Genomic DNA, 15,717 nt, shown 5'->3' on the forward strand with positions numbered 1-15,717 from the left:
CTGAGTGAGGATGGCAGTGCTGGTGCCCGATGTGGGACCCTCAGATCTGCTCAAGGGTGCCCCGCCCTGGGTGGCATCAGACCCTTCACATGCCCAGTGGGAGGAGAGGGCCACTCGCCCACCATGCGTATGGAGCTTGGGTCCCTGAAGGCAAGAGGCTCTGTCATGTGGCGAGTCAGGGCATGACCAGGTATAGGGACCTGTGGGTTTTTCACCACTCTGCTCCTGCTTGGGGCTGAAATTATGCAAAGTCACTTAGGATCACTTGGCTGGGAGGATGAGGTGAGAGGCTTGCAACTTCAGTGCCAGCCAGAGCAACGTTGTTCTCAAAAAATAAGAAGGACTGGGATGTAGCTCTGTGGGAGAGTGCCCTTGGGTTCAAGCCCTAGTAGCACACACACACACACACACACACACACACACACACACACACACACACACACATGCATGAATGCACGGACCAATTCCTGAAGGTGAATAACTAAAAATTACTTCCAAATCTACAAGTCTGTTTTCTCTTTCTTGCAAAATAAGCAGCTTTCTAACTCCCCCCGCCAATCTTCTTTCAAGATTTGGTTATGGTCTGTGTTCATTCTGAGGCATTTTAAAAAGCAGCTGTTTATTAAAATGCCAAGGGCAGTGATGAATTTTGGATGCACCGCAGCTCTCTGCTTGGGGCTGATGACGCCTCAGCTCTAGCTGGTGGCACTGGGCGCTGCATAGACATCCCAAATCTATGTTCCTTCAAATGCCTCTATTGTGTTCTTTAAAAAGCCCTGTCCATAAATCCAAATGCAAGTAACCCTCATGCTGCTTGATATCTTTGCACACAATTGGAACTTCATAAGAAAAAATAAAGCCCAAGGAATTACAGGTTAATAGTTTTCATGGAGACATCCAGTAGTTGAAGTTCTAAAAGTGGAGGTTGATTCTTGGTCCCCTAAATCACATCTGTATGGGACAGGAGGTGGCTGGGCTGTGAAGCCTCATGGAGAATACACCTGTCACCAGCCAGTATTGACCCATATCTACCCAAGATGCAAAGCAGCATCTGAAGGTGTGTCTCTGTCTGATAGGGGAAGTGGCATATTCCACATGTCCCTGTGAGACACAGAAGGAAGAGCCTGGTGACATCTCCTTAAACCCCGGGTGACTGGAAATTATTCTTAGCTGGTTTGCTCACGTGCTCAGCCTGTGGCCTGGTCAGACAAACAATGGGATGAGGTTTCTGGTGTAGAGCAGAGGCTGTCAGACGCAGGAGAGCAGGGCGGTGTGGTCAGGAAGATCTGTGGTGAGGGGGAAGATAAGATTCAGATCTACACTAAGTTGGTCGGCAGAGATAATTTGTGCTCAGTCAATTCACCAAGTGAATGCTTTGCCACAGGACTAAATCCCTCAAATCTAACATAATTCAATAAAATCAATTTGTAAATTTATCAGTTGGGTGAATTACCTAGGTGCTATAATGTGTTTCTACTAACAGCTAATAAAATATGTAGCAATTCCAGCTGCAAGGACTGACTAGAACAGCCTGTGGGGATATTTCCAAATGATTTGGCAGAAAATGCCATGTCTGGGTCTCTTTCCCGTTGCTATAACCATGTACCACGGACTGGGTGATTGCTTTACCACATCAGAAACCCAGGTGGCACAGACTCTGCGAGGCCCTAATTCCCCAAATTCTCCTCAGGTCCTTGCCTCTGCCTGTCCCCACCCCACAAGTCTCCCCCAACTGCACTGGTCCCTGCCTGCCACGCCTTTTCTGCTCTGTAGATCTTCCATGGCCCCTGACTGGCAAAGCCTCTCTCTGGACCATCCTTTCCCAGTGTCCCCTGCCTTGCCTGCCCTTCTCAGATCGATCGCCACACTCTAGTCTTGGGGAACTCTGTGCCACACCCAGGCTCAGCTCCTGCTTTCAGCTTCCCACTGTCCATCGTCTTCCTTCTGCAGAGCCGGAAGCATGCGGGGATTATTCATTGGTGTGGGACCTCGGCTCGTGACCGCTGGCTTTCCAACAAGCTGTGAGGTCCAAGTCCGAGGTTGCTGGCCTTGGGTGGAAGAAGAGCATAGGTCCTTGGCACACACCGTCTCTGTCACTGAGGATGGGTGTCCTCAGGGCAGGCCTGTTGGTTTACCTTTGTGTGCTCTGCAGGCTGATCGCAGTGCCTGGAGCACAGCCAGTTTTCAGAATGTCATGGCATTGACAGTCAGCCTCCAGTTTCGATGTGTTATCATTTCCAGGGCCAGGACAACGCTTTTGTCCCCGGACTCAATCAACATTCCCAGTAGGCAGGCGCTCCTTTGGTTCAATGGCGCCACATGTGTAGTGTCATGCACCTGTGATCCCAGCTACTAGCGGGGCTGGGGCAGGAAGACTGACAGTTCAAAGCCAGCCTGGGTAGCTTTATGAGACTCTGTTATAAACAAACAAACAAACAAACAAAGGGGCCCATGTACAGTGGCTGTGTTCTGAATTTAAACCCATTCCTATGCCTCCTGCCATGATGGGATATAAAATGCCTGTTCCCTGTAGAGTCTACTATCCTCCTGACAGCCTGGTGTGCTGATCTCACATAGGACCCTGGAAATACTCCCCACATGCCGGTGTGTCCACAGGGCACAAGGTCTAAGTCATGGACAATGCCACCGGCCCTGCCTCCTTCCCCATTCTGGCTCCCACCCGGCCAGCACCCGCTCTGTGCACTTAGGAGCCCCTCTAGGTGCTGAGCACCATCTAGGTGCTGGTGTAGAGCTGAGTTTAGCAGGACCGTGAGGTGTCCTGGCATGGACCCAGAGTGGCCATGGCCGGTCAGGGGTCCAGACAGGCAGTGTACACACGGGCTGAAGATGGATCACCCCACAGAAGCGCTGTGAGAAACAAGTGAACACTGGCAGAGCCAGACTCTGGTGAGGGCATCTGTGCATGCTGGGAAGGTAGCGGGGCGCTGACTTTGGCATGGGTCTCGGGGGCAGAGGAGTCTGGGGAGCTGAGGGTGCAGTGTGAGTGAGGTGGGAACACCTCGAAGATGTTGTCCAGCCAAGCCTGATGGAGGCTGTAAGTAGGATCTTCAGGGTGAAGCGTTAAAATTTTATCTGGAGGCAGAACTCGTGGGTGAGCAAGAGAGGTGAACTACCTTGTCATGGTCCAAATACAAAGTGTCCCCCAAGACTCATTCAAGGGCTCATTTGAGGTGGGGCTTTCGAAAGATGGTTGGGTCATGAGTGCTCTCGGCTCATCAGTGGATTAAATCGTTGTTCAGACCATAACCGGATGGCACTGTGGGGAGCAGGGGAGCAGAAGGTGGGGGCTGATTGAAGGGAGTAGCTCACAGAGCCATGACCTTGGGGACCGTATCTGCCCTAACCCCTTCTTCTCTGGCTTTCTGTGCTTCCAGGGTGCCAAGAGGTGAGCATCTTTCCTCCACCACACCCTTCCACCATGATGTTTCCACCTGGCGTCTCTGAAACCATAAGCCCAAGTAAGCCTTTCCTCCTCTAAGTTGTTTTCCTCAGGTATTTTGTCAGTCCTAAGAAACGGTACCTTGCCGGTGTGGTGCTGGTGACTGCACTTCTACCAGACTGTTCCCAGCAGTGCTTTGAGCCTGTGGGGAAGGTGAAGGCTCTGGAGCTGAAGGACCAGCCACCACAGCCACTGTAGGCTCTATGGAAGAGGGAGCACAGAGTATGGAAAAGATCCTGCCCAAGGTCAAGTCTAGGGAACTTCTTCTTCTGGGGGACAACAGAGAGAACAAGAGCATGGGTTTTGAAAAATCCTGTGAACTGGTTTCCTAAACTGTTGCATGAAGATAGCGGTGTCATTTGCTGCAGTGACATGTGGCCTCTGTATATGCACAGAGATTCAGGAAAGAGAACCCTTGCTGGGAGATATGTCTGTGTTCAAAGGAAGTTCTTCCTCTAATACCGGGCTGTCTTCACAGTTACACATATCTTCAATATTGAAAAACTAAACAATTTTGGGGATTTGAAATGACCACACACAGATTCGACATGTTGCCCAGGGGTGCCTGGGAAATTGGGAGAAGTAGGAGTTTACCGGGTTACTGTGTGCCCTTAGGTGTGACATCCAACTCTGGGGGGACAGGCGGAGTATCACCTGGATGATGAGTGATGAGGACATGGATGTGAACATTTGTATCACTCATCTGGCCTGCAGTGGGGGTTCTCGGGGAGCACTCTGGTCTCTAGCGTCCAAGCTGTTCCTTTTCATTTCACTGCAGGAAAAGGAGAAGGTGTCCTTTAAAGATGTCCTCGGGTGGTTTTATATTTCACACTGTTTTTTATTACTTCATTAAGAGAGAGTCTTACGTTGTCATCGTAGCACAACATTGGCAGAGTTGAGAAATGCCAACACACTCCCTTCCTGCCCTGCCATATTTTCAATATGCTAATTGGGTTTCAACATGTACTTCAAAGAGAATCAGACTGACTGAGTTTGAGATCTGCCTGTACCATGCTCAACGAGGCAATGCTTATCTTAGCTGACTTGGGCTATAGGACAGGAGTGAGGTGGGAAAGCACCCACCCCAGACTGCCTTGCCTTGTGAATTTTGCCGCTATTTCTTCAAGCCCATTGTCCTGCACAGAGGGATATTTAGGGGCTGAGCTCCACGAGAATCCTTGGGTTCTCATTCAACTCTGCCAAACTCAGTCCAGCACATGGCCCCACTGCGCACTCCATGGTTTCTGAAAAAAATGAACGGATGGGTGACTGAATGGGGAGGTTCGGGAACCGCACAAGCAGAAGACTGACATATAATTCCGATATGAGTAGGACAAGGAAATGACACCTACCCCGAAGCCTGGAGAAGCTTAGGAGTGAGTACTGATAAGCACTTCTTGGATATCATGCCCAAAGTGCAGGGGAAAAAAAGCAAAATAAATATGTGGGTGTACATCAAACTGAAAAGCTTTTGCACAGAAAAGGAAACAACCAACAGAGCGATGAGATAATGTACAGAATGAAAGATGATATTCTCAAACTACGCCTCTGACGAGGGGTTAATATCCAGAATACATAAGAAACACACATGACTCAACAGCAAGAAAAAGCAAATGTGATAAAAAATTGGACAGGAGACTTGAACACACATTTCTCAAAAGAAGGCCCAGAAATGGCCAGCAAGTCTATGAAAGCATACTTGGCATCAGTACTCATCAAGGAGATGCAAGTCAAAACCTCCATGAGACACCACCTCACACCTACTGGGAGGGTATTGTGCGACAGACCAAGGGTAACAAGTGTCGGCCAGGACTGTACACTGTTGGTGAGAATGCCAATCGGCACAGCCGTAGGAAAACGGTACGAAGATTTCTTGAAAACATAAAATAGAACTACTGCATGACACAGCAGCTTCTCCCCTGGGCGTGGACCCAGCAGGTGACATCAGCACCTCGTAGAGACACGTGCAGTCCTGCGTGCATTGCAGCATGGTTCACAGCAGCCAGGCTATGGAAGCAACCTTCGCGTCCAGGGACAGACGATGAAGGAGCGATGCGTGTGCGTGTGATAGTGTCGACCTTTAAGAAGAGATCCGGCCCCGCTACCGTTCTCTTACTGTGGTGAAATGCCCGAGGCAGGAGCCTTTGTGAAGGGAAGTTTGCTGAGGCTCAGGATTCTGGAGTTTCAATGTCCGGGAGCCCCATCGGCCAACACACTGCTGCTGTGCAGAACATCGCATGAGAGGAGGAAAGAAGAGGAAGGGGTGTGTGTTGCCTTTGGCATCACAGAACGAAGTCACAGAACGAACGAAGCCCTTCCTAACCCCAGTCACCTCCCAAAGGCACCACTAGCAGCACAGTGAGATTAAGTCACTGCCCTGTTCACACATTAACACACAACTTTGGGAACCAGGGTCCTGCGTGAATTCTGTGGAACGCTGGGATTCGAACTGTCGCACCTCTGTTCACAACGTGGGTGGGGCTGAAGGCACCAGGCCAAGGGCAGACACACTCATGCCGCTCGACCTCCCTCGTACATAGAGTCTAACACACGTGGTGCACAGAGGAGCAGTGGTCAGCAGGGCCCGGAGAGTCGACAGGGGGTCAAAGGCCATAGACAATGCCAGGCACCCAGTGCACAGTGACGTTGGATGGCACTCGAGATGGGCTAAGAGTGACCGCAGCACCCCCGCCGTGTGGGGAAGTTCAGCCACACTCCTTCAATGCATGCAGTGCAAAGAGGAGGGGGAGGATTTGTGCTCTGTGGCCAGGTCCCTTTGGAAGGACAAAAAGCCGGGGGCTTGAAGCAGCTGCTCTGGAGGCCAAGGTGTGGACCAGTCAGGTGCCACCTGCCTGTGCCAGCTTCCACGGCTGCAGGTGTCCCCTGGCTGGTGGTACCCTCGCTCTGGCCTCTTCCTCGCCTTCCAGTGGCTTCCCCTCTCTGTGTGTCTGTGTCCTCACCTTGTCCTGGTTCTTACATGTCATTCTAACTCCGGGATGACCTCGAGACCCTTCAACTCCCCTACAAATGTCCTACTTCCAAACCTGTCCCCACACAAGCTCAGGGTGTTAGGACTTGGACATACATTTCGGGGGCCACCATTCAGCTTGCCTTCGGCCCCTAAGTGGGGAGGAGAAGCTGGTGGCACAGGGTTATGTGGTGCCCTCGTGAACAGCGAGCTACGTTGTAGGAGCTGGCTGGGGGCACTGATTCTAGGAAGCGATTGTCCAGCCTGGTGGGCAGCCGGGTGGGAGCCGACCCCACTCCACCAAGCCTCTCCTCCCTTATATGGAATTTAGACCTTAGGGAAAGGCAGGACCAAGTGTTTTTATTAAACATGTTTTACTGTTACCTCATCTACTATACTCGGATGACCAGTTTTCAAGGAGTTAGAATAAAATGCACTTACCACTAAAGCTATTTTAAAATTTAATTTCAATTAAGTTACTTATGAATATCAATTATGACCCTACAGTATGATGGCTAGTTAATAAGGATTTCCAACTGATAGAAAGCCAGACGCGCTGGCTTTACTGTACTTGTCCCAGGCCTCTTGGGAAGCCATGTTGTAGCTCCATATGTTTTTACCAGCAAAAGCACAGGACAATACATGCGTGGTGAGGGCTGGCACCCACCGTGTCTCTGGGACTGTGGGAGATGACTCTGCGGGGCCTCGGTTTCCTCCCAGGTCCCTGTGTGTAACAGTGACGGCAACCTTGAGTGCATCTGCCTGAGAGCACTGCCCACTGACATCCCGCGCGGTGCATAGCAGAGTGGGTAGAGTAGGGGCACTTACTCTGTCTGCAGGCGCTGTGCTTTGCTGCAGCTGAGCAAACGGAGGCGAAGAGGATCTGAGCTCAGCCTGAAGTACTCAGCAAGTGGGAGGTGGCCAGCCTAGTGCTGTGCCCTGTGCACCTGGGAGGATCCTGAACCCGGAGATGCGTAGCTTCTGAGCTGGAAGCATTTGGTCCTCAGGGCCACGCATCCCCTGGTTCTGCCCAGAGCACAAACATTGCCCCAAAATATGTGCAGACTGGGGAAGGAACAGCAGCCAGTGGCGGTCAGCACCTACCTGCGGCTTGAGCCTCTTGTTGGTAGCTACATGGGGGGGTGACTTTGCAGGGTGACCCCCTTGGATGCTGCCAGGGCCAATCCCTGGCAAAGACCACAGTGACCAGGGCTTCCCAGATGATCCATTTGCACTCTTTTATTTCAGTATATCCTGCTTCTTGTTTTTAAAGTCTGTATTTATGTTTTATTGGTCATATCTGCTAATGTTTGATGATTTTGTTAGAAAATCCAAACATCTTGTGATTTTTATCGATCCATTCTAACTTTTGCTGTTCTGTTTCATTGTTATTCTTCATTACTTCCCCAGGATTGGGAGAGAGGCCCGCATCCCCTTGTGACACGGCGGTGGAGGTGGGGGTGCGGGAGGCGGCGGGCGGTGTCACTGAGCTCGGCCGGGAGCTGAGCCTAGCGCGGTCTTGCCGGCTCATCTTCACCTGGGCTTCTCACTTACGTTACTCCCTCCGGCTCTGTCCTGAGTTCCTTCTGCTCCCTCGGATATGGCTCGACCCCTGGGGGAGGCAAACGCCAGCCAAGACTGGTGCTGCCTGCCCCACTTGAGGGCCACAGAGCTTCGGGGGAGCTCCTGCTGCACCGTGAGCCTCAGTTTCCTCTCTGTAGCAGTGGAGATGAACCATCACTGTGAGAATAAAGGAAACGATGCCTGCTGTTCCTGCAGAGGTCAAGGGCGCCAGACATCTGAGGTCCGGTTGTCTCTAGTTTCCGAGTTGAAAGCTTAGCTTTGTTCTTTGTGACACCGTCACTGGCTGACGTGCACCCTGATGCACCTCCCAGTCTGGGCGCCTCCCCAGAGGGGCCCATGCATCGCTTTCCCTATCTGCCACCTCCTTTGGTGGGAAATGGTGCTCCTGAGCCCCAGCTCTTCCAGATGCTCTCTGCCCACGCTGCATGGTGGCTTAGGGCTGCCTCAGCTTCTCGCTCCTAAGGCAGAGCTGAACCCCCATTTCCTGGGGTGCAAATTGAGCCTCAGAGAAGTTCTGGGGCTCATCAAGGTTCCAAGCTCAGCTCTGCACAGCCCTGCCTTAGCTCTGCGTCCCTGCACAGTCTGGGGCGGGACTGACAGGCCCCCTTCAGGAAACCTGGGGTGGAATACTCCAGGGTATTCTAAATGTGGCATTTCAACATCTAATCTATGAAGGGATGCACACGCAAGTTTCCAGAGTAACAATTTAGATGTCTTGTTTGGAATTAATATCTTGCAGCTCTTAGAGCCCTGGAAAAAAATTGAATATTAGTCAGGTATTTAGTTGCTAAGAAACCAGTACTGAGGCAGGCAGCCTGTTTAGAGAATGCTCTCGAAGTGCCATCCGCTGCAGAGTTTGAGATGCCGGTTTGTGCAGGGTGAAGCTCCTTCTCCCCCCAGCTTATTTTCTAAGCAAGCAGAGTGTCTCTGATTTTTTTTTTTTTTAAGCCGTGGTTCCCTTGTTCTAAAGCTGGAATCCTGAGAAAAATGAAAACCCAAGCCTAGGTCTGCTTGTGCATGGAAAGGCAGCCTAGGGCTTTGCTCAGTGTAACTGGTTGCCTCTGGCCTTCCTGGGACCCCAGAGATCAGCCTGCCACATTGGCCCTGTGAAATCTTACACAGCTATGGTTGCTTGGGTCTTGGTCTGGATGCATGACCCGAGCCGAGCTGTGTCAGGATTTGGACCCGGGCCAGGGAGGCTTTTGCAGAGCGGTCTCTCCAGCACAACAGGGCACCATGAGAGCTCAGAGGTGGCTGTGCACACCACCCTTGGAGTGGGCAGCGGAGAGCCAGAGAGGGCCATGTGTCACTCGCTGTGCCACCTGCACCTCTGACGGGTCCTGGGAGACGCAGGATCCTAATAATGAAGCCTCCCTGTCCTGGCTCAGGAGAGCTCAACTTGCTTTCTATTTCTTGCAACCAAAAAAATCCTAATTAATCCCTTCCGTTATTGGAACACTCTCAGAAACACATTTACATCTCCCGCCTTCTCCCCGGGGAGCTGCTGTGCAGTCTCCATGCTCCGCTTCCTCGCGGTCTTCAGTGCTGGACGTGCAGCCGCAGTGCGGCTTCCCTCTGGTATCTCAGGAGTGCTGGTCAGGCTCTCTCTGCCTCCTCAGCGCCTGGAGGACTGGGCCTCCCCTCCTCAGACCTGCAGGCGGATGAGAGAGCACAGGCATCGCCAGCTATGCTTTGGAAATGCAGGCTGATGATGATTCCGGGTGCTTAGATATTAAGAAACAGTTTGACAAATATTGAAGAATGAATAGGCTTGATCTCACAGCACTTTCTGTCCTGGCTTCACTATTACCAGACACGTGGCCTCGGGCACACTATTTAATATTCTTAAGTCTCACTTTCTGCATCTGTAAGTTGGGGAAAAGAATGATCTTTGAAGTGACTTATTGTTAGGAGTCGAGCTGCACCGCGACCTCTTTCCATCTGCCTAAGTCCTAAGCTCCAGTGCTTCTGCAGCTGGCCTTCTTTGGAGACTGCCTTTCCCCAGTTTAAACAAGGCCACTGAGGTGGGCTCTGATCCCATGGCACTGGTGTCTTTAGTAAGAGGGCTAATCTGAGCCGACCTGGCACATTGGAGATGTGAGGCTGAAGGTGCCACTTCTCTGAGCCATGAAGTGCTCCCCCAGCAGATGGGGACATACGCTGTCCCCCTGGGCCTCAGCAGGGCCCATCCTGCAGACTCCTGGTCTCAGGCATCAGCTTCTGGAGCTGCTCTGCATGGCTGTGGCCTCAGTCTGGGCCCTGAGTGACTGCTGCCTCTGCAGAGCCAGGTCGGCAGCTGAGGCTCCCGTGGAGGCTTGGTCATCCTCTCCTGCCGTCTCGGGCCTCCACGGGCCTCCACGGGCCTCCGCAAGCCACCTCCCCTCTCTTCTCTGTGACCCAGGTCCTGCAGAGAATCTCACTCTCCTTGGGAGAAGGTTCCCAAAGCCTGCCAGGACCCCAGCGGCTGGGGCAGAGAGCTGCAGGCCTGGCCGGCACAGAGGCCCCCTCAGCTCAGTGCATTTCTGGGGGGCCTGGGCAGGAGGTACCCCTCCTCCAGGTGTCCTGAGGGGCAGGGCCACAAAGGCGCCCCTGCTAGGCCTGGGTCAGGAGCAGCAGGCCTGCAGCAGCCTCTTGCTCGGAGACTTCTGGTGACAAGCGAGAGGAAAGGACCAGAGGCCACACAGCCCACAGCTGGGCACTGCCCAGGGCCAGGGAGGCTGAGTGTGCTTCTGTGTGTGGGTTGACTGAGCCACTGTCCTCAGATCATGCGGAGTTGGCAAGGCTGCTCTCCCTGGCTGTGCTGCCCAAGTGGGGCTGGTCTGGTGTTGGGGTTTTCCTTTTTCTTTGTTACTTGAGACCCCTAAGAGATGGGCGGGCATGAGGAAGGACTGACAGGCCTGCAGGAGGCCTCAGTTCTGCCTGTCTCCTCTCCAGCCTGCACACAATGCCCTGTTTCCATCAGAGGAAAGCACCTATCTGCCCCTCTGCTCCTCCCTCCGGCTCACTATCCCTTCCACCCAAGCTTTGGGTCCCCTCCTGGCAGCACATCAGACGTGAAGAGTTAATGATGCTTTGTGAAAAGCTACACATTCCCCAGTCAAAGCCACCATTAGGCAGGCGTTACTATGGAGACGGGATAAACAAGGCAGTTTTCCTAATGATCACCGTTTGAACAAGGGCTCTTTCTGGGGGACTACTGTGGGGGTCCAGCAATTTTGCAGCAGGGCACACACAGATCCACCCCGTCCCTCTCCACGGTGGCCCTTGGTCCAAGAGGCTTTTATTTTATTTTATTTTTTATCCTACAGGAGTTTCCTGATCAGAAGCTTTCCTGGAGAGAAGAGGACAAACCCAAAAACTATCCTTCAGCTTCTGAAAAGACAAAAACAAGTACAAGCATTTCAAGACATGTCTTCTCACTCTCCTGGTTGTTACAACAAACAAATCCTAAATCATTACTTTTTTGTGGACGTTTTGGCAAGGAAAACCATAAATTCTCCGGATGTGTCCTGCCACAGGGCAGCATCTGTGTCTGCTCAAGGCAGCATCTGCAGGTGTGGGGTTTTGATTAATCAAACCAGAGATCCTTTCTGCTCACTGTGGTCAGCTGACCGACAGTTCCCAAAGATCTCCATGTCCTGATCCCTGAAACCTGTGATTCAGTCATTTGATTTGGCGCCAGGGACTTTGCAGATGGGACTGAGTTAGAATCTTTTGAAGTGGTGTCCCGGCTTATGCAGCTGGCCCACTCAGGGGTCCTCGTGGGACAGAGAGGGTCAGAGGGAGAGAGCTGGAGATGTTGCAAAGCTGGCCTTGAGGTTGCGGGGAGATCCACAGACAGGGAAGGTGGGAGCCCCCACTCCAAAGCTGCAAAGGGCAAGAGGGCATGAGGGATGCGGCCCCGAAGCTCGGCAGGATGTCCGCTGCCGGGGCAGGGAGAGCTGGGGCCTCTGACGCAAGGGGTCCCCCACCCCTAGCTCAGTGCACTTCTGGAGGTCCCACAGGACTCTCTGATCCCAGGTGCCCAATGGAAGCAGCCTGCTGACACCTGGATTTGGACCTCTGACCCCCAGGACTGCATGAGAATGAATTTGTGGTCTTGTAAACGGCCACGTTCATGGTAATTTGTTACATCAGGGGTGGGACACTGAAACGGCGGCATGGGGAGTGTGTTGCACACGGCAGGCCAGCCAGGGCGGGACAAAAGGGGTCAGCAGGGAGAGCGGGGTCTCACGACAGGCTAGCTCTGTGCTGGTTGCTGCCTGCATTACCTTCCCGTCCTCTCTTCTCCCTCTACAGCGTAACAAAGAGAGACAAAATGAGTTCTAGGGACAGAGTTGGAGCTGTGGAACGGAGGCAGAGCCAAGATGAGAGGCCACAGCAAAGCCACTCTGTGCCCCACGACACTATTCTTTACCCTGAACTCTGCTTTAGTCTTTTCTGCTGCCCCCTTTCCGTGAGACAGACTTGGCCTTTGGCTGGGGTGTCTCTTTCCCAGGTGCATGGACCCCGTAAGAGCAGAGGTGTGCTCTGTGGTGGCCTGGCTGCCTCTCCAGTGTGCATCTGCAGGGCACATAGTAGCTACTCAGAAAATGTGTGGTGCTCGGGATGCATCTGGCTAAAGGGATCTCTAAGGGGACCCAGACTCTTGGTCTTGTATTTCAGTAATTTTGCTTTTGTCCACATCAGAATTTAAGCATCCTCTGCACCGGCAGCCTCCCTCCATGGGAAGCCAGGCCCCTGTCCAAGCCCTTCTACCTTGTGCCTCCGGCTGCAGCCCAGGACAGGGAGCCCGCTGTTCTGGGGAAAGTCCTTTCCTGCACCTCGGGGCTGAGTCTGATACCCTAAACATTTTCATTAAGGACATTCTTGAAGGCCTGCATTATCTCCCCAGGTAGCAAATGCAGGCTGCTCTGGAGTGGATTGCTATGGTTAGCTATAGCCCTGCCTACCATTCTGGCTGTGTCCTGGGCTTGGGAAGCACTGGGCCTGGCTGGGATTTCCCAGGGCTGTGACAGCCTGGCCATGGGGGCCCGTGAACTGGGCGGGCAGTGATGGCGGCCCAGCAGAAGCAGAGAGGCCATGACTGAACACAGGCCCTTCGGACTGACAGCAGGAAGTGAGCAGAAACAGGAAGGGGTTGCTAGAGAGTGCGTCTTTGCCCTCGGCACGGGCTAGAGGCTGTCGGGCGTTGCACAGGGGCATCTTCCATGGTTATTTTTTGGTGACAAAAGCCGGGCTGAGCAACTCTGCTTGGATCAGTCCAGTTGGCAGCCTGAGGGATAACCTGGTCAGTCTCCCACTCAGAGGCACCAGCAGCTGATGGAGAAGTAAGCTCCTTGCTGGAAAGGACAGAGCCCGGACTTCACATTTCCTGACTTCTGAGCCCGGGTTCCCCCCAATGCCTCCAGGGGGTGATGGGTGAGATGGGACAGGTGGTGGCAGATGGGGTGTGGGTGCCGTGAGTCAGGTGCAGGGAGGCCGAGACTGGGCCACAGTGGTCTAACTGGCAGGCGGCTGGGAGTAGATTCTATCCACGTCGTGAGTGGGCAGAGAGCTGGGGCTGAGTCATAGCCAGGGGCTGGAAGCCGAGAAAGAGAGAGAGGCGGGGGCAGAAGCCAGCATGCACCCGGGCTGGCGCCTACAAGCTGCAGAGAGCAAGTCACATTTTCAGGAATTGTGAGCTGATTTTTAAATATAGCTGTTGTAAACATTAGGTATATATAAAACTACAATTAAATTGTACTGAAACAAAGGTCATGAACACTAAAAATACAAAGCTTCCTAAGTGTTTTACCACATTTTATGATTATGTATATGCTTTTCAGGTTATTTGCACCTGTCTTTCCAAATGGAAAAATGCTGCATAATGGTGCATTCCTGAGCCTCTACTCCTCTACGGCCTGTAGTAAAGTCACTCCAACACCTTGACATTGGCCTCAGTGGGAGAATTCATACCGTGGAAGTGGGCAGATGCTACCTGCAGTGGACTGCAGCCACCAGGCTGACACATGGAGGCTCTTTTCTGACCACTGAGTGCTTGTCCGTGGTGCTGAACAGACCCTAGCGGGGGGGCAGCCACAAAGGAGTGTGTCCCCAGCCCGGCTTGCTGAGCCATGCATGGAAGAGTGGCATGAACCTTTGGAAGTCTGTGCTGTCCTACTTCTATGGCGTGGGTGAGACCGAGGCCTTTGGATGTCCCAGTGGAGCCCGTGACAGCAAAGTTCCCTTGTCCCACAGAGCACCACAAAGGACAGGGCCCTGTGACGTGTGGGCAGGACCCAGGGGATGGGCTTATTTTCACATCCTTTAATATTGATCGGTGTGCCAGGCACAGGGAGTCCCAGTGTCACCCGATGTTCCTCCCATGATTATCCTTGTGCAGTTGGCATCAGGGAAAACATAGGCTCAAAGATTGTCTGTCATTTCTCCAAAGCCACCTACCACTGGAGCTGGACCTTGAGCTTATTCAGGGAGGTCCTAGGTCTTAGCAAACAGATAGTCCTTTGTCACTTCATGTATGCTTTAGTTACTTTTCTCATTGCTGGGACAAAATACCCAACACCCACCAGTTAAAGGAGAAAGTTGTATTTTAGCTCACAGTTTGTAGAGGTTTCAGTGCATAGTTGGCTGGCTTCAAGGCAGGGTGGCCTGGCAGAAGGCATCACAGAGGAGAAACAGTCCATGGCAGGCTGGCAGGAGGAAATGAGTTGGCCGCCTTTCTGTCCATTCAGGCTACAAGCCTTTTGGGTGGTACCACCCACACTCAGAGTTGGGCTTCTGTCTTCAATAAATCATTCCAACCATACTCAGAACTATAGTAATTCCAGTCAGAAGACTAACATTACCACACACCCTTAATCCCAGTATCACACACCTTAGACCCAGGCAGCTCTGAAAAGCCCCACCTGTGAGTGCATGAGGCTTTGGGGGACATCTAGACAGAAGCCCTGAAGATGCCTACATCAGGAGATCAGACTTTAGGGGCCCAGCAGGTGAGCAGGGGGCGCTGAGAGTACAGCAGGCCCCACGGTGGAGCAGAGTGAGGGACCTTCGACTGTGTCAGGAAACAGGTGGGGCTTGAGCGGGAGGGTCCTGTTCCTTAGCAGCCCCTCCTGTGCTGAGAGTGTTGGCTCTCGGCCAGGGAATGCTTTCCAATTGCAGTTAGGTTTGGGTAGGGAGTCCCAAAATCACAGGCTGTGACTGTGGGCGAACAGTGCCCGTGGGGCTGTCCTGGTGGGGAGTTCTTACTGAGGCCAAGGAGCTCATCTACAAGAATCCAGATGAGCCAGTACTTGACCACATCTGAGGAGAAAAATAGTTCTCTTAAACTCTCAAATAGCCTTCTTTTGAAAAGAAAAATAAAAATAGGAGCCAGTTCAAAAGGAAGGGTTCAGTGCATTCTGCAGGGGGAGGCCTTGGAAAACTCCCTGGAACATTCCATGCACTCTAAACCCTAAGGTTATCAATATTAATTTTTAATTACTCTTGTTATTATTAAAATGAACTTTAAGGCTGGGTCTCTGGAATATGAGATGCAGAGAAACAAAACCCTGTGAATCAGAATGATTTCCAAAGTGTGCCTTCCTTTTTATTACCTCCCGGGGCTGAAGAGGGGACACCATGGGGGTTAGCTTCGATGGGCTGTTCTTCTCAAAGTGCTCATCAATATCTGTGGGCTGAGCCGTCTGGCTCCAGGCTGCTG

The 15,717-nt window shown here is 52.4% G+C and overlaps 1 long non-coding RNA gene across 1 annotated transcript; it reads left to right on the forward strand.

Moving 5' to 3' along the window:
- Positions 1 to 3,441: 3,441 nt before the first annotated feature.
- Positions 3,442 to 14,580, forward strand: LOC117287253. The gene is made up of 3 exons (XR_004518489.1): positions 3,442 to 3,479; positions 11,321 to 12,132; positions 13,841 to 14,580. It is a non-coding gene; the product is annotated as an uncharacterized LOC117287253 (long non-coding RNA).
- Positions 14,581 to 15,717: the final 1,137 nt, after the last annotated feature.

The sequence above is a fragment of the Fukomys damarensis genome, unplaced genomic scaffold, assembly GCF_012274545.1.
Source record: "Fukomys damarensis isolate Sample0158 unplaced genomic scaffold, DMR_v1.0_HiC HiC_scaffold_22, whole genome shotgun sequence".
Lineage (NCBI taxonomy): Eukaryota > Metazoa > Chordata > Mammalia > Rodentia > Bathyergidae > Fukomys > Fukomys damarensis.